Source organism: Pseudorca crassidens, chromosome 10 (genome assembly GCF_039906515.1).
Source record: "Pseudorca crassidens isolate mPseCra1 chromosome 10, mPseCra1.hap1, whole genome shotgun sequence".
Lineage (NCBI taxonomy): Eukaryota > Metazoa > Chordata > Mammalia > Artiodactyla > Delphinidae > Pseudorca > Pseudorca crassidens.
The window spans coordinates 39,139,945-39,157,906 of record NC_090305.1 but is presented as its reverse complement, the minus strand read 5'-3'; the positions used below and the strand labels follow the sequence as shown (position 1 = coordinate 39,157,906).

General features: G+C 41.0%; 1 non-coding gene and 1 pseudogene across 1 annotated transcript; one reads left to right on the top strand and one right to left on the bottom strand.

The window, feature by feature from the left end:
- The first annotated feature begins 1,251 nt into the window (after positions 1 to 1,251).
- Positions 1,252 to 1,324, top strand: TRNAA-UGC (transfer RNA alanine (anticodon UGC)). Its single transcript has one exon. It is a non-coding gene; the product is annotated as a tRNA-Ala (tRNA).
- Positions 1,325 to 7,459: 6,135 nt separating this feature from the next.
- LOC137232070 (sigma intracellular receptor 2 pseudogene) lies at positions 7,460 to 8,539 on the bottom strand (annotated as a pseudogene).
- Between the last annotated feature and the right edge of the window lie 9,423 nt (positions 8,540 to 17,962).

Below are 17,962 nucleotides of genomic sequence, written 5' to 3'. Positions count from 1 at the left end.
CCAGGAGAAACTTACCCAGACTGGGCCCAGGGCAGGGCCTGCATCAGGGCAGGAACCTACATCAGATGCTGTTGCAGAAGGGCCATGTGCATGTAGTGGGTCTGGACGTTGGCTGTGGGGTGGGCCCTGTCTGGGACACTGTACGAGCAGGACACTGAGGAGGCAGAATTAGGTTTCCTGCTCTGTTCTCCAGGTTTTGTAGGTCTGAATAGCAGGCGACAGATGCTCTGCAGTGGTCCCACCATCTCCTTGCTTCCTTTCCTACTTGTCTGTGAGCTGCTTGAGCACAAGGGCCCTGTCCTTCTCTCAGGATCCCCTGCATATAGAACAGTGGTACCCAGATGGGCCATAAACATTTGGGGGCTTGCTGGTTGCTGACTAAGAGGGTGGTCCTAGAAGTACTTCTAAGGAAAACATTCCACTTCAGATTTTTTTTTTTTTTTGGCTGTGTTGGGTCGTCGTTGCTGTGTGCGGACTTTCTCTAGTTGCGGCGAGCAGGGGCTACTCTTCGTTGTGGTGCATGGGCTTCTCTTTATAGTGGCTTCTCTTGTTTAGGAGCACAGGCTCTAGGCATGCGGGCTTCAATAGTAGCAGCACATGGGCTCAGTAGCTGTGGCATGCAGGCCCTAGAGTGCATGGGCTTCAGTAGTCGTGGCATGTGGGTTCAGTAGTTGCGGCATGCGGGCTCTAGGGTATGCGGGCTTCAGTAGTTGTGGTGCACGGGCTCAGTAGTTATGGCGCATGGGCTTAGTTGCTTCACGGCACATGGGATCTTCCCGGACCAGGAATCAAACCCGTGTCTCCTGCATTGGCAGGAGGATTCTTAACCACTGTGCCACCAGGGAAGTCCCACATTTCTTTTATTGTGTTAGAATACTCATAAAATTTGCCATCTTACCCATTTTAACATGTAAAGTTTAATGGTCTTAAATACATTCACATTGTTGTGCAGCCATCACTACCATCCATCCCCATAAATCTTTTCATCTTGCAAATCTGAAACTTTATGCCCATTAACCAACATCTGCCCATTCTCTGCTCGTCCCAACCCCTGGTAACCACCATACAATTTGTATCCTTATGATTTTGACTACTCTAGATATGTCACATAAGTGGAATCAAACAGTATTTGTCTTTTTGTGACTGGCTTAGTTCATTTAGCATAATGTCCTCAAGGTTCAACCACATAGTCGAATGTGTCAGAATTTCTTTCCTTTTTAAGGCTGAATAATATTCTATTATATGGGGAATTCTCTGGTGGTCCAGTGGTTAGGACTCTGCACTTGCACTGCTGGGGGCCCGGGTTCAATCCCTGGTTGGGGAACTAAGATCCCGCCAGCTGCGAAGCACAGTCAAAAAAAAAAAAAATTCCTTTATATGCATATACTGCGTTTTGCCTATCCATTCATTTAGTGATGAACACTTGGGTTACTTCCATGTTTTAGCTATTGTGAGTAATGCTGCTGTGAACATGGGTGTAAAAATATCTCTTAAAAACCTGCTTTCAGTTCTTTTGGGTATACACGCAGTAGTGGGATTGCTAGATCATATGGTAATCCTACCTTTAATTTTTTGAGGAACTGCCACACGGTTTTCCACAGTGGCTGTAGCTTTTACATTCCCACCAGTAGTGCACAAGGTTTCCAATTTCTCCATGTCCTTTCCGGCACTTGTTCTCTGTTTATTTGATAGTAGCCATCACAGTGGATGTAAGGTGACATCTCATTGTAGTTTTGATTTACATTTAATTCTGATTAGCGATGTTGAGCACATTTTCATGTGTTTCTTGGCCATTTGTGTATCATCTATGTAGAAATGTTTATTCAAGTCCTTTGTCCTTTTTTTTTTTTTTTTTTTTTTTTTGGTACTCGGGCCTCTCATTGTTGTGGCCTCTCTCATTGCAGAGCACAGGCTCCAGACACACAGGTCCAGCGGCCATGGCTCACGGGCCCAGCCGCTCCGCGGCATGTGGGATCTTCCCGGACCGGGGCACGAACCCGCGTCTCCTGCATCGGCAGGCGGACTCTCAACCACTGTGCCACCAGGGAAGCCCCCTTTGCCCATTTTTGAATCAGTTATTTTCTTGTTGTTGAGTTTAGGAGTTCTTCATATATTCTGGATATTAATTCCTTATCAGATACATGATTTACAAATACATTCTCCCATTCTGTGGGTTGCCTTTTTACTCTGTGGATAGTGTCTTTTTCTCAATTTTTCTTGAAATTTTATTTCAAGAAATAAATAAAATTATTTATTTCTTTTATTGAAATAAATACTTTTTATTGAAAATATAATTGACAGTTTTATTGAAATGTAATCGACATACAGCACTATGTAAGTTTAAAGTGTACAGCACTGACTGTCACATCTTGTGAAATGATTACCATAATAAGGTTAATGTCTTTCATCCATACAGATTTAAAGAAAAGGAAAAAATGGGTTTTCCTTGTGATGATCTACTCTTTTAAAAATTTCCACACATACTATAAAGCAGTGTTAACTGTAGTCATCAAGTTGTACATTACATCCCCAGTACTGATTTATCTTATAACTGGGAGTTTGTACCTTTTGACCACTTTCATCCAATTCCCCCACACCCAACCTCTGGTAACCACAAATCTGATCTTTTCTCTATGGATTTTTTTTTTTTTTAAAGATTCCACATGTAAGTGAGATTATACAGTATTTGTCTTTCTCTGACTGACTTATTTCACTTAGCATAATGCCCTCAAGGTCCATCCATGTTGTTGCAAATCTCAAGATTTGCTTCCTTTTTTTTTTTTTTTTTTTTTTTTGCAGTACGCGGGCCTCTCACTGTTGCAGCCTCTCCCGTTGCGGAGCACAGGCTCCGGACGCGCAGGCTCAGCGGCCATGGCTCACGGGCCCAGCCGCTCCGTGGCATGTGGGATCTTTCTGCACCGGAGCACGAACCTGTGTCCCCTGCATCGGCAGGCGGACTCCCAACCACTGCACCACCAGGGAAGCCCAAGATTTCCTTCCTTTTTATGGCTGAATAATATTCCACTGTGTATATACCACTACTTCTTTATCCATTCATCTGTTGATGGACACTTAGGTTGTATACATGTCTTGGCTATTGTAAATAATGCTGCAGTGAACATGGGGGTGCAGATATCTCTGTGACATAGTATTTCATTTCCTTTGTATATATTCCCAGAAATAGTATAGCTGAATCATATAGTATTTCTATTTTTAATTTTTTGGGCAACCTCCATATTTTTTTCCATAATAGCTGTACCAATTTACCATGCCACCGGCAGTGCACAAGGGTTCCTTTTCTCCACATCCTTGCCAGCATTTGTTGTCTTTGTCTTTTTGATGATAGCCATTCTACCAGGTATAAAGTGATATCTTGTTGTTTTGATTTGCATTTCCCTGATGGTTAGTGATGTTGAGTACCTTTTCCTGTACCTGTTGGCCATTTTTATATCTTCTTTGGAAAAATGTTAATTCATGTCCTTTGTCCATTTTTTAATTGGATTATAATGACCCTTGAACAACACGGGTTTGAACTATAAATGTCCACTTATGCGTGGGTTTTTGTCAATGGTAAATACAGTGCTGCATAATCTGTGGTTGGTTGAATCCTTGAATGTGGAACTGAGGAGAAGGAGGGCCAACTATAAAGTTAAACTCGGATTTTTTTTTTTTTTTTTTTTTTTTTTTTTACGGTGTGCGGGCCTCTCACTGTTGTGGCCTCTCCCGTTGCGGAGCACAGGCTCCGGACGCGCAGGCTCAGCAGCCATGGCTCACGGGCCTAGTCGCTCTGCGGCATGTGGGATCTTCCCGGACCGGGGCACGAACCCTTGTCCCCTGCATCGGCAGGCGGACTCTCAACCACTGCGCCACCAGGGAAGCCCTAAACTCGGATTTTTGATGGCTCGGAGAGTTGAGGCCCCTAATGCCCATGTTGCTCAAGGGTCAACTGTATTTGTTTTATTTTGGTTTTGCTATTGAGTTGTGTGAGTTATTTGTATATTTCAGATTTAGTCCCTTATCAGATATATGAATTGCAGATATTTTTTTTCCCGATTCTGTAGTGTCATTTTATTTTGTTGATCGTTTCTTTTGTTGTGCAGAAGCTTTTCAGTTTGTAGTTTCACTTGTTTGTTTTGATGTATTTCACTTGTTTTAGGTGTCACATCCAAACAATCATTGCCAAGACCTATGTCGAGGAGTTTTTTCCTATTTTCTTCTAAGAGATTTATGGTTTTCAGTCTTACAATTTAAGTCTTTTTTTTAAGTTTTAAATTCCTTTTCTTTTTTTAATTGAAGTATAGTTGATTTACAATATTCTGTTAATTTCTGCTGTACAGCAAAGTGATTCAGTTACACATATATATACATTCTTTTTATTTTTTAAAACTGATTTTTAAAAATATTTAATTTATTTATTTAATTAATTTTTTTGGCTGTATCAAGTCTTAGTTGAGGCATGCGGGATCTCTGTTGAGACATTTGAGATCCTTTTCATTGTGGTGCGTGGGCTCTTCATTGCACTGCTCGGGCTTCTTTCTGGTTTTAGCATGTGGGTTTTCTCTCTAGTTGTGATGTGTGGGCTTAGTTGCCCCACAGCATGTGGGATCTTAGTTTCCCAACCAGGGATCGAACCCATGTCCCCTGCATTGGAAGGTGAATTCTTTACCACTGGACCACAGGGGAAGTCCCTACATTCTTTTTAATATTCTTTTCCATTATGATTTATCACAGGATATTAAATATAGTCCCCTGTGCTATACAGTAGGACCTTGTTGTTTATCCATTCTATGTATAATAGTTTGCATCTGCTAACCCCAAATTCCCACTCCATCCCTCCCTTACCCCCTTTCCCCCTGGCAAGTACAGGTCTGTTCTCTATGTCTGTGAATCTGTTTCTGTTTCCTAGGTAAGTTCATTTGTGTCATATTTTAGATTCCGCATATGAGTGATATTATATGGTATTTGTCTTTCTCTTTCTGACTTAATTCACTTAGTATGATAATCTCTAGTTACATTCATGTTGCTGCAAATGGCATTATTTCATTCTTCTTTTATGGCTGAGTAGTATTCCATTGTTCATAGGTACCTCATCTTCTTTATCCATCCCTCTGTCAATGGACATTTAGGTTATTTCCATGTCTTGGCTATCGTGAATAGTGCTGCTGTGAACATAGGGGTGTATGTGTCTTTTTGAATTATAGTTTTGTCCAGATATATGCCCAGGAGTGGGATTTCTGGATCATATGGCAACTCTATTTTTATTTTTTTTTGAGGAACCTCCATCCTGTTCTCCATAATGGCTGCACCAACTTACATTCCCACCAACAGTGTAGGAGGGTTCCCTTTTCTCCACACCCTTTCCAGCATTTGTCATTTGGTCTTAAAATTTTAAGTCTCTAATCCATTTTGAGTTAATTTTTGTGAGTGGTATGAGATAGGGGTCTACTTTTATTCTTTTACGCGTGAATGTTCAATTTTCCCACCATCGTTGTATTGAAGAGACTGTCTTCTCCACTGAGTATTTTTGGCTCCCTTAATAAATACTAGTTGACTGTGTATGAATGGGTTTATTTTCTAATAAATAGGCTCTCAATTCTATTCCATTGGTATATGTGGCTGTTTTTATGCCAGCACCAAACTGTTTTGATGACTATAGCTTTATAATATAGCTTGAAATCAGGAATGATGCCTCCTGCTTTGTTCTTCTTGGTCAGGATGGTTTTGGCTCTTTGGGGTCTTTTGTGGTTCCATATAAAATTTAGAATTATTATTTCTACTTCTGTTAAAAAATGCCATTGGAATATTGATAGAGATTGCACTGAATAGTTGGCTTGGGGAGTATGGATGTTTTAACAGTATTAATTCTTCCAATCCAGAGGCATGGCATGCCTTTCCATTTATTTGTGTCTTCTTTAGTTTCTTTTATCAACGTCTTATAGTTTTCAGCATAGAGGTTTTTCATTTCCTTGCTTAAATTTATTCCCAAGTATTTATTGTTTTTGATGCTATTGTAAATGGGATTATTTTCTTGATTTCTTTTTCAGATAATTCGTTGTTAGGGTACTGAAACACCACTGATTTTTATTTATTTCTTTTTGGCTGTGTTGGGTCTTTGTTGCTGTGAGTGGGCTTTCTCTAGTTGCAGTGAGCAGGGGCTACTCTTCGCTGTGGTGTGCAGGCTTCGCACTGTGGTGGCTTCTCTTATTGTGGAACATGGGCTCTAGGAGTGCGGGCTTCAGTAGTTGTGGCTCGCAGGCTCTAGAGCACAGTCTCAGTAGTTGTAGCACATAGGCTTAGCTGCTTTGAGGCATGTGGGATCTTCCCGGACCAGCTCGAACCCCTGTCCCCTGCACTGGCAGGTGGATTCTTAACCCCTGCACCACCAGCGAAGTCCCCACCACTGATTTCTTAATGTTAATCTTGTGTCGTGCAACTTTACTGACATTATTTCTTAGTTCTAACAGTTTTCTGGTGGAGTCTTCAGTGTTTTCTGTATATAAAATCATGTCGTCTACAAATAGAGACAATTTTATTTCTTCCTTTTCTTTTTTAAATAAATTGGGCATATTTTTTAAAGCTTTTTAAAAATTTTTTATTATATTTAATTTATTTTTGGCTGTGTTGGGTCTTCGCTGCTGTACATGGGCTTTCTCTAGTTGTGGTGAGCGGGGGCTACTCTTCATTGTGATGCACAGGCTTCTCATTGCGGTGGTTTCTCTTGTTGCGCAGCTCACGGGCTCTAGAGTGCAGGCTCAGTAGTTGTGGCACAAAGGCTTAGTTGCTCTGCGGCATGTGGGATCTTCCCGGAGCAGGGCTTGAACCCATGTCCCCTGCATTGGCAGGCAGCTCCTTAACCACTGTGCAACCAGGGAAGCCCCCCCACCCCCTTTTTTTTTTGGTCAGCACCTACTTTATTTTGAACAGACACAGGAGTCAGACGATCCTCCCAACAATCAGACCATTAGGGCTTGTAAGTAAAACAGGCAAAAATGGGAAACTAATAACCAGGACCAGCGTCTACCATTTTCCATGTGTTCACAAGTCTTTTTTTTTGTTTTTGAGTTGGCCTTGAGTATGAATTTAGAGAAAGCTAGCAGAATATCAAATACTAACGTGAAGAGACCCTATATGCACACACTGGACCTGTCATGCCCAGCTCCCCTCACCCGCTACCTTTGACTGAACAAGACAGGAAGGAATTATTAAACTATTAGGTAGGATGAAGTTATCCAGTAGGAGGCACACCTCCAGCTCAGGTTTGAGACACCAGATCTCAGAGTAAAGGAACTTACGTTAGGTGGTGTGTAAAAGGTAATAGAAGACTAAGGCTTGGAAAGAGGATAAACAAGGAGGCTTTAAAAAATCTCTTCTCCTGGATGACCTGTTTAAGACAGAAACAATACCCCTTCCAATTGGACCCATTTCTGACTGAAAGTCATGCCAAGGTTGAACCTTAAGGAAAACTAAGTTTAAACCTCTTACAGAATAGCTCACCCCCACCTAGGGGTGGGGACAAGAAAACAATTTTTAATGAATATTACAGAGGCATAACTTCAAACTTAAAAATGGCCTGAGACATCCCAGTGATATGCTGTAGAGAATCATGAGTCAAAGGGTTAGTCACATGTATACTGTGGGCCACATGACTCAGGAACATGCCAAGTAGGCCGTGTTGCTTGGAAGTTTATCTAGTTTCTGGTCTGGTCCTGCCTTTAGTAATCCTGCAGTGGCACTTGGGCACACAGTAAGGCCTTTGGCACCATTTCCCCATAACCTAGCCCACACCCCTCTGCTCATCCTCAGGTGATTGGTCTGTTTGTGCCAGTACCCTTGGAAGGTGAGGGTTTGATGGGCCTCCTGCCAGTGTCTTGGTCGTGTGTGTCGCTGCTGGTGTGTTTCAAATACTACTGAAAACATGGGTTCTTAGCATTTTCCTGGTAATGGGTCCAACAGGAAACTGCCCTGTGGTCACCTCTCCACTGGACCCGGGGTTATTTTTCCTCATTTTTTCTTTCTTTTCTCCTCAGACTTGTGGTAGGGGTTCCACAACATGAAAAGCAGAAGTATGAGAGGGATGAGAAAGTAGGGGGTGTAGACAGATATAAGGAATAGTCGCTCGTGGAAAGTCTTAGGTCCTTGTCCTCTGAAACAACTGGCTTTGGAGAAATCCTCGAGTAGAAATGTGGAGAGGATTAGAATCAGAGTTGTCATGGTGTGAACCGAGTAGATGATTGCAGGGGTGTGGATCCACCTGCAGCCGTCTTTGAAGAAGGCATATGTTGCAGTGGGAAAGAAGAGCAGCTGAAACACAAGCTCCCAAAACAGGAAGGACTTAAACCACACCGGCGGGTTCTGTAGTAGGGGGTCTTTGAACTCCTCAGTCTACCACTGCTGCAGGTTTCTCAGTTCCATGGGGATCTCAGAGATCAGGCGGCAGCACCGCCTTCAGGTCCACGAGCAGGGTGAAGGGGATGTAGGAGAGGAATTAGAGACCCAGCAGCCACTCCAGGCCATGCCAGGCACCCAGAGGCCGCCTCATCCATCAGTTGGGCAGAGCGGGAGCAGAGACTCTTTTTTTTATAGTTTCCAACCTCTTCCTTCCTTCCTTCCTTCCTTCCTTCCTTCCTTCCTTCCTTCCTTCCCTCCCTCCCTCCCTCCCTACCTCCCCCCCTCCCTCCCTCCCTCCCCCCCTTCCTCCCTCCCTCCCTCCCTCCTTCCTTCCTTCCTTCCTTCCTTCCTTCCTATTCATTCATTCTGCTGTGCTGGGCCTTAGTTGCAGCATGCGGGATCTTTATTGCCGCACACAGGATCTTTAGTTGCACATGCAGGATCTTTTAGTTGCGGCATGTGGGATCTTTTAGTTGTGGCATGCAAACTCTTAGTTGCGGCATGTGGGATCTAGTTCCCTGACCAGGGATCGAACCCAGGCCCTCGGCATTGAGAGTGTGGAGTTTTAGCCACTGGGCCACCAGGGAAGTCCCCCTTTTTGATTCTGATGCCTTTTACTTATTTTTCTTGCCTAATTGCTCTGGATGGGACTTTCGATACTGTGTTGAGTAGGAGTGCTGAGGGTGGGCACCATTGTCTTGTTTGACAATGAGTTTGGGAATATTCCCACTTCTTTGATTTTTTAGAAGAGTTTGAGAAGAATTGATGTTAATTTTTCTTTAAATGTTTGATAGAATTCACCAGTGAAGCCATCTGGTCCTGGGCCTTTCTTCATTGGGAGATTTTTGCTCACTGATTCAATCTCCTTGCTAGTAATTGATCTGCTCCAATTTCTTCCTGATTCAGTCTTGGTAGCTTGTATGTTTCTAGAAATTTATCCATTTATTCTAGGTTGTCCAATCTGCTGGCATATAATAGTTCATTGTGGTCTCTTATTTCTATAGAATTGGTAGTAATCTCCCCACTTTAATTTCTGATTTTACTAACTTGAGTCTTCTCTCTTTTTTAGTCTATCTAGCTAAAGTTTTGCAAATTTCTTGATATTTTCAAAGAACTAACTTATCAAAACATTGATTTTCTGTATTACTTTTCTATTCTCCATTTCATCCATATCTACTCATATCTTTATTATTTCCTTTCTTCTGCTACTTTTGCGTTTAGTTTGTTTTTTTTTCTAGTTACTTAAATTATAAAGTTAGGTTGTTGATTTGAGATCTTTCTTGGTTCTTAGTGTAAGTGTTTATAGCTAAAAAATTTCCCCTTAGGGAATTCCCTTGTGGTCCAGTGGTTAGGACACAGCGCTTTCACTGCTGAGGGCCTGGTTCAATCCCTGGTCGGGGAACTAAGATCCCACAAGCTGTGTGGCATGACCAAAAAAAAAAATAATTCCCCTTAGTACCACTTTTGCTGTGTCTCATAAGTTTTGGTATGCTGTGTTTTATTTTCATTTATCTTTAGGTATTTCTAATATCCCTTGTGATTTATTTTTTGACTCCTGTTTTTTAAAGTGTATTAATTTCCACAATTTTGTGTACTTTCCAGTTTTCTTTGTACTTGATTTCTAACTTCATCTTCACTCATCCCCCACCCTCTCCCCTCTGGCAAGCACCTTTTTATTTCTGTATCTATGATTCTGTTTCTGTTGTATTATATTTGTTCATCTGTTTTGTTTTCTAGATTCCACATGTAAATGAAACCGTGCAATATTTGCCTTTCTCTGTCTGACTTATTTCACTTGGCATAATATCTCTAGGCCCATCCATATTGTTGTAGATGGCAAGATTTCAGTCTTTTTTATGGCTGATAAAATATTCCATACACACAGACCCCACATCTTCTTTATCCAGTTATCCATTGATAGACACTTAGGTTGCTCCATATCTTGGCAGTTGTAAATAATGTTGCAATGAACATAGGGGTGCACATGTGTCTTTTTGAATTATTGTTTTTATTTTCTTTGGAAAAATACCCAGAAGTGTAATTGCTGGATTGTATGTTAGTTCTACTTTTAATTTTTTGAGGAACCTCCATACTGTTTTCCATAGTGGCTGCACTAATTTACATTCCTGCCAACAGTGCACAAGGGTTCCCTTGTCTCCACATCCTCCAGTTTGATTGTGATTATTTTGCATGTAGCTGTCCAGTTTCCCAACAGCATTTATTGAAGAAGCTCTCTTTTCCCCATTGTATATTCTTGATTCCTTTGTCATAGATTAATTGCCCTTGTAAGTGTGGGTTCATCTGGGCTCTCTATTCTGTTCCACTGATCTACGTTTTTGTGCCATTACCATACTGTTTTGATTACTGTAGTAGCTCTTTGTAGTATAGTTTAAAATCAGGGAGCATAATACCTCCAGCTCTGTTATTCTTTCTCAAGATTGTTTTGGCCACTCAGGATCTTTCGTGTTTCCATACAAATTTTAGAATTATTTATTATAGTTCTATGAAAATGCTACTGATATTTTGATAGGGATTGCATTGAATTTGTAGATTGCCTTAAGGAGTATCGTCACTTTAACAATATTAATCCTTCCAGTCCATTAGCACAATATATCTTTTCCTTTAAAAATTTTTTTTAAACTTTTTTTTTTTTTTTGCGGTACGCGGGCCTCTCCCGTTGCGGAGCACAGGCTCCGGATGCGCAGGATCAGCGACCATGGCTCACGGGCCCAGCCGCTCCGCGGCATGTGGGATCCTCCTGGATCGGGGCACGAACCCGTGTCCCCTACATCGGCAGGCAGACTCTCAACCACTGCGCCACCAGGGAAGCCCTTTTAAACTTTTTATTTTATATTGGAGCATAGTTGATTAACAGTGTTGTGGTAGTTTCAGGTGTACAGCAAAGTGTTTCAGTTATACATGTATCTATTCTTTTTCAAATTCTTTTCCCATTTAAGTTGTTACATAATATTGAGCAGAGTTGCCTGTGTAATACAGTAGGTACTTGTTGGTTATCCATTTTAAATAAAGCAGTGTGTACATGTCAATCCCAAACTCCCTAACTCTCCCTTCCCCCCACTCTTCCCCCCAGTAACCATAAGTTCCTTCTCTAAGTTTGTGAGTCTGTTTCTGTTTTGTATCATTTCTTTTTAGATTCTGCATATAAGTGATATCATGTAGTATTTCTCTTTCTCTGTCTGACTTACTTCACTCAGTATGACAGTCTCTAGGTCCATCATGTTGCTGCAAATGGCATTATTTCATTCTTTTAATGGCTGAGTAACATTCCATTATATATATGTACCACATCTTCTTTATCCGTTCCTCTGTCAATGGACATTTAGGTTGCTTCCGTTTCTTGGCTATTGTAAACAGTGCTGCAGTGAACATTGGGGTGCATATATCCTTTTTTACCATGTTTTTCTCCAGATATATGCCTAGGAGTGGGATTTCAGGATCATATTGTAGCTCTGTTTTTAGTTTTTTAAGGAACCTCCATACTGTCCTCCATAGTGGCTGTACCAATTTACATTTCCACCAACAGTGTAGGAGGGCTCCCTTCTCTCCACACCCTCTCCAGCATTTATGGTTTATGTATTTTTTGATGATAGCCTTTTTAAAAAATTTATGTATGTATTTATTTATATATGTATTTTTGTCTGCATTGGGTCTTTGTTGCTGCATGCGGGCTTTTCTCTAGTTGCGGCGAGTGGGGGCTACTCTTCGTTGCGGTGCGCAGGCTTCTCATTGCGGTGGCTTCTCTTGTTGCAGAGCACGGGCTCGAGGTGTGTGGGCTTCAGTAGTTGCAGCACGCAGGCTCAGTAGTTGTGGTGCATGGGCCTAGTTTCTCCATGGCATGTGGGATCTTCCCTTACCAGGGCTCATACCTGTGCCCCTGCATTGGCAGGCAGATTCTTAACCACTGTACCACCAGGGAAGTCCTGATGATAGCCATTTTGACTGGTGTGAGGTGATATCTCATTGTAGTTTTGATTTGCATTTCTCTAATAATTAGTGATATTGAACATCTTTTCACGTGTCTCTTGGCCATCTCTATGTCTTCTTTGAAGAAATGTCTATATAGGTCTTCTGTCCATTTTTTGATTGGGTTGTTTGTTTTGATGATATTAAGCCACATATGCTGTTTGTAAATTTTGGAGACTAATCCCTTGTTGGTCACACCATTTGCAAATATTTTCTCCCATTCTCTTGGTTGTCTTTTCATTTTGTTTGTGGTTTCCTTTGCTGTGCAAAAACTTTTAAGTTTAACTAGGTCCTATTTGTTTATTTTTGTTTTTATTTCCATTACTCTGGGAGACAGATCAAAAAAGATATTGCTGCAATTTATGTCAGAGAGTGTTCTGCCTATGGTTTTCTCTAAGAGTTTTATAGTATCCAGTCTCACATTTAGTTTTTTAATCCACTTTGAGCTTATTTTTGTGTATGGTGTTAAAGAATGTTCTAATTTCATTTTTTTTTTTACATGTAGCTGTCCAGTTTTCCCAGCACCATTTATTGAAGAGACTTTCCACCATTGTATAGTCTTGACTCCTTTGTTGTAGATTAATTGATCATAGGTGCATGGGTTTATTTCTGGGCTTTCTATCCTGTTCTGTTGATCTATATTTCTGTTTTTGTGTCAGCACCATACTGTTTTGATGACTATAGCTTTGTAGTATAGTCTGAAGCTAGGGAGCCTGATTCCTCCAGCTTTGTTTTTCGTTCTCAAGATTGCTTTGGCTATTCAGGGTCTTTTGTGTCTCCATACAAATTTTAAGATGTTTTTGTCCTAATTCTGTGAAAAATGCCATTGGTAATTTGATAGGGTTTGTATTGAATCTGTAGATTGCCATGGGGTAGTATAGTCATTTTCACAATATTGATTCTTCCAATCCAAGATCATGGTATATCTTTCCATCTGTTTGTGTTGTCTTCAATTTCTTTCATCAGCATCTTATACTTTTCAGAGTATAGGTCTTTTGTCTCCTTAGGAAGGTTTATTCCTTGGTATTTTATTATTTTTAATGCTATGGTAAATGGGATTCTTTCTTGAATTTCTCTTTCTGATCTTTCGTTGTTAGTGTATAGAAATGCAACAGATTTCTGCATATTAATTTTGTAACCTGCAACTTTACCAAATTCATTGATGAGCTCTAGTAGTTTTCTGGTAGTGTCTTCAGGATTTCCTATGTGTAGTATCATGTCATCTGCAGTCAGTTTAACTTCTTCTTTTCCAATTTGAATTCCTTTTATTTCTTTTTCTTCTCTGGTTGCCATAGCTAGGACTTCCAAAACTATGTTGAATAAAAGTGGCGAGAGCGGACATCCTTGTCTTTTTCCTGATCTTAGGAGAAATGGTTTCAGCTTTTCACCATTGAGTATGATGTTAGCTGTCGGTTTGTCGTATATGGCCTTTATGATGTTGAGGTAGGTTCCCTCTCCACTTTCTGGAGAGTTTTTATCATAAATGAGTATTGAATTTTGTCAAAAGCTTTTTCTGCATCTATTGAGATGATCATATGGTTTTTATTCTTCAATTTGTTGATGTGGTGTATCACACTGATTGATTTGTGGATATTGGAAAATCCTTGCATCCCTGGGATAAATCCCATTTGATCATGGTGTATGATCCTTTAAATGAATTGTTGAATTTGGCTTGCTAATATATATGTATTTTTATAAATTTATTTTATTTATTTATTTATTTTGGCTGCGTTGGGTCTTCGTTGCTGCGCGTGGGCTTTCTCTAGTTGTGGTGAGCGGGAGCTACTGTTCATTGCAGTGTGCGGGCTTCTCATTGCAGTGGCTTCTCTTGTTGCAGAGCACAGGCTCTAGGCACATGGGCTTCAGTAGCTGTGGCACGTGGGCTCAGTAGTTGTGGCACACGGGCCCTAGAACACAGGCTTAGTAGTTGTGGCACATGGGCTTAGTTGCTCCACAGCATGTGGGATCTTCCTGGACCAGGGCTTGAACTCGTGTCCCCTGCATTGGCAGGCAGATTCTTAACCACTGAACCACCAGGGAAACCCCATCTTTGTCTTTTTGAAAGTATGATTATAATGTGTCTTGGTTTGGGTCTCTTTGAATTAATCTTACTTGAAATTTGTTGAGCTTCTTGGATGTTTACATTTGTGTGTTTCACTAAACTTAGGAACTTTTCAGCCATCATGTCTTCTAATATTTTCTCTGCCCCTTTCTCTCCTTCTTCTGGAGTCTCATGATGTCCACTTGATGGTGTCCCACAGGTCTGTTAGGCTCTGTTCACTTTTTTTAATCTTTTTCCTTTTTGTTCTTCAGTCTCAATAATTTCACTGTCATATCCTAATGTTCATTAGTTTTTTCTTTTGCCTGCTCATATCTGCCTTTGAATATGCCTAGTGAATTTTTCATTGCAGTTATTGTGCTTTTCAGCTCCAGAATATTTTTGGTTTCTCTTTAGGTTTTTTAAATCTCTGATAGTTCCATTTTGTTTACACATTGTTTACTTGACTTTCTTCATATCTACCTTTAGTTCTTTGAGTATCTTTAAGACAGTTGTTTAAAAATTTTGGTAGTACATCTGTCATGAGGTCTTTTTCAGGGAAAGATTCTATTGAATTATTTTTTCCTTTGAGTGGGCCATACTTTCCTGTTTCTTTGTATGTCTTGTGATTTTTTTGTTGAACACTGGCATGTGAATCTAATAATGTGGTATCAACTCTGGAAATCAGATTCTCCCTCATCCCAAGGGTTTTCTGAGTTTTTTTAATTTGTTATTTTTGTTTTTTGTTGTAGGCTGTCTCTGTGCTGAATATTGGTCTGAGGTGTAAAGTTAACATCTTCTCAGGTCTTTTCTGAGGCTTTCCCTGAACATATATTGTCACTTTCTAATTTTCCCCATATAGGCAGTTGTTTTTGAATGTCCTAGTCTTTAATGTTTGGCTCCTGAAAGAGGAAAATGCAAAAAGTGAAGGCGGGGGGAGGGCAAAAGGCCACTGGTCCTTTAAATTCCCCTGGAAGTCACTTGAGCCAGAGATGGAGGGGCTTAAAATGATGGGGGAGCGGGGGAGATGAGACAGTGGCTTCCTGCCTCTTTGCACTTCAGTAATCAAGCAGCAATCCTACTGAGAGGACAGATGCTTAATATTCAGGGGACAGAATCCTTTTTGCCCACCCTAGCTCCCACAAGCTGTGCCAGAAAACCTGCAGAGCTGCCTGCCATGTGGCTGGTGGTGGTGGATGGGTAGCTGCTATTGTACTAGCCGAAATTGACTAAAATTGCCTACAATATACCATCCATGCCTGGAAGTTGCAAGGTTTCAACAGACTCCAGAATTCCAAAATAGTTAGATCAGACAGATTCTGCCAGTGTAGTTGTTGTCTAGGTGGGAGAGAGATTCCTGGTGCTTCCTATTCTTCCATCTCCCCAGAATCCTCCTCCACTTCACATATGATCTGTTGGGCTGATGAACTCTGAGTTAATAGTGGAAATAGATTTAAGATCAGTGTGGCCTGAAGACCACAGATCCATTTTGCAGTTATATCCCCTGCCCCAAGTCAAGTTGTTGCTGGTTCCCAATACATCAAGGACCAAAATCAGGTTGCCGGCATTGCTAGAAAAACCATGTGGTTCTGGCCTCCACATCTCAAGGCAAGTAACAGGAATGAAGGGCCACTGAAATAGAGATGTGAGGCTGCCTTATGAGAAAGGGAGGAAGCCAATGTATTGAGCATCTACTAAGTACTAGTTTGGGCATAGTGTACTAAATGCTGAGATGGTGATGAGTAAAGGAATGCATGAGTTCCTTGATCCCTCAGTGGGGGGTCATATGAGTTTATTGTTTTGGCTGGTGTCACCTTTAGGAAGACTTTGGTATCTGTAAAGGGCAAGGGTATGTGTGTGGGTTCACGTTTTTACACTGAAAAGATCAGAAGTTCTGTGTGGAAATGTGGTTGTAAGCAGACATCAAATCAGTTAGAGTAACTAGAATTAGCCATTGCCTCCCCCAATGCTAGTCATTAGCTACTTATTCTGCCCACCTTATCTCCTCAGTCAGAAGCTTTTAAGGAGATAATTTCTTGCTGTAGGCAGTATGATTTGGCTTTAAAGTTATTTTATGAAAGCATATTATCCAAAGTAGACACAGGCCAGGAATATATTTAATGCCTCAAGAGAGGCTTAGACACTTGGGGGTATTTATGATGTGTCAACTAAGCCAGGTTTGAAATACATCTCCCAGAATTCCTTCCTTGTATAGTTTTAGGTTGGTAAGGACCACATGATCTTTTGTGAGATCCCAAAGGTAGAAACAGTGTAGCAGCCACATTCTTCTTATATCTGGAAATTCAGTGTAAAGAGGGTTTAAGTGTCTGGCACATAGTAAGAATTCAAATAGTAATGACCAGTAAGCCTGTGGCTGCAGGACGGCTTTTTCTATGCACTGTTCTTAGCAACTGGTACCTACCCTACCCTTGTCAATGCCTGGCAGATTACTGAAGATTTCACTACTTGCCCTTGGTTATGTTGAAAAGGTCTGGTCCCTCCAAACATGGGTACTGAAGTGTTTGCTGAAAATGAGCAGGCTGCAGAGGAAAACCTCTTGCCTTTTCTTTTCTGGCTCCAACCAGATTCCACGGTGGTGGGTGGTGAGGATCTAATATCTGGTTTGTTTTTTCTTTCCTCTAAACATTGAAATTCCTTAACTCAACCCAGAGCATGCTTTAAAAAGCAAAACATCCCTACCCTTTACATACTGGTTAATTCCCTGCATTTACTCCAAAGTAGACTATGAGGCCTATGGCTCTGTTGCCATTTCAGTTCCACCAAATGCTTGGGGATTTTAAGGAGCTATCAACATCTTATGCCATATGCCAAAAGAATCATGCTTTAGACTAGAAAAAGACTTATTTTGAAATTACAGAAGGGCATCAGGTGACCTGGATGACCACTTCACCCTTCTGGGTCCTCCTCATATCCTTGATTCTTCAGGCTCCTCAGGGAATCCCTGCTATATGGACTATGTTCCAGTCATCCCATCTGTAGGTAGCAGTTAGCTCCAACAGGTGCTGTCAGAGGTCTTCTTGGGAGCTACATTCAGTGATGTCCCCTTTCTTGCAATGTATCATGAAGGTCGTACATGTAGATTATGTTGAGATGAATTATATAAATAGCAGGGTCAAAATTATTGTGCCTTGTCTGTATAGTTTCCCTATCTCCCAAAGAAATGTCAGACAAGTAGGAGAGAAAAATCTGAAAGGAAGCACTGAGAGTTCCTTTCACGTACACTTTTGTCAGTCGTTGCTATTCAAACACGTAAGTAGCCAGTTGATGGAAATATACAGCTAGTTTGGGGAACTGTTTTTGGATTTTGATGAATCAGCTCAAATTAATGCTCTTTGTCACTAATGTTGGTGACAGTCCCTTGGAATACATTCTGATGCACCATGCTAAAAGAGGAGTCGAAGTGATGCCTTAAAGGCCAAATAACTATGGAGAAAACTCTTCACTGATATTCCTCATGCTTTGGAGCAGGTGCAGGCTGCCTCGAATTACCCAGATCACAAATTTATAGTTAGGAAACTCTCTTCTTATCTT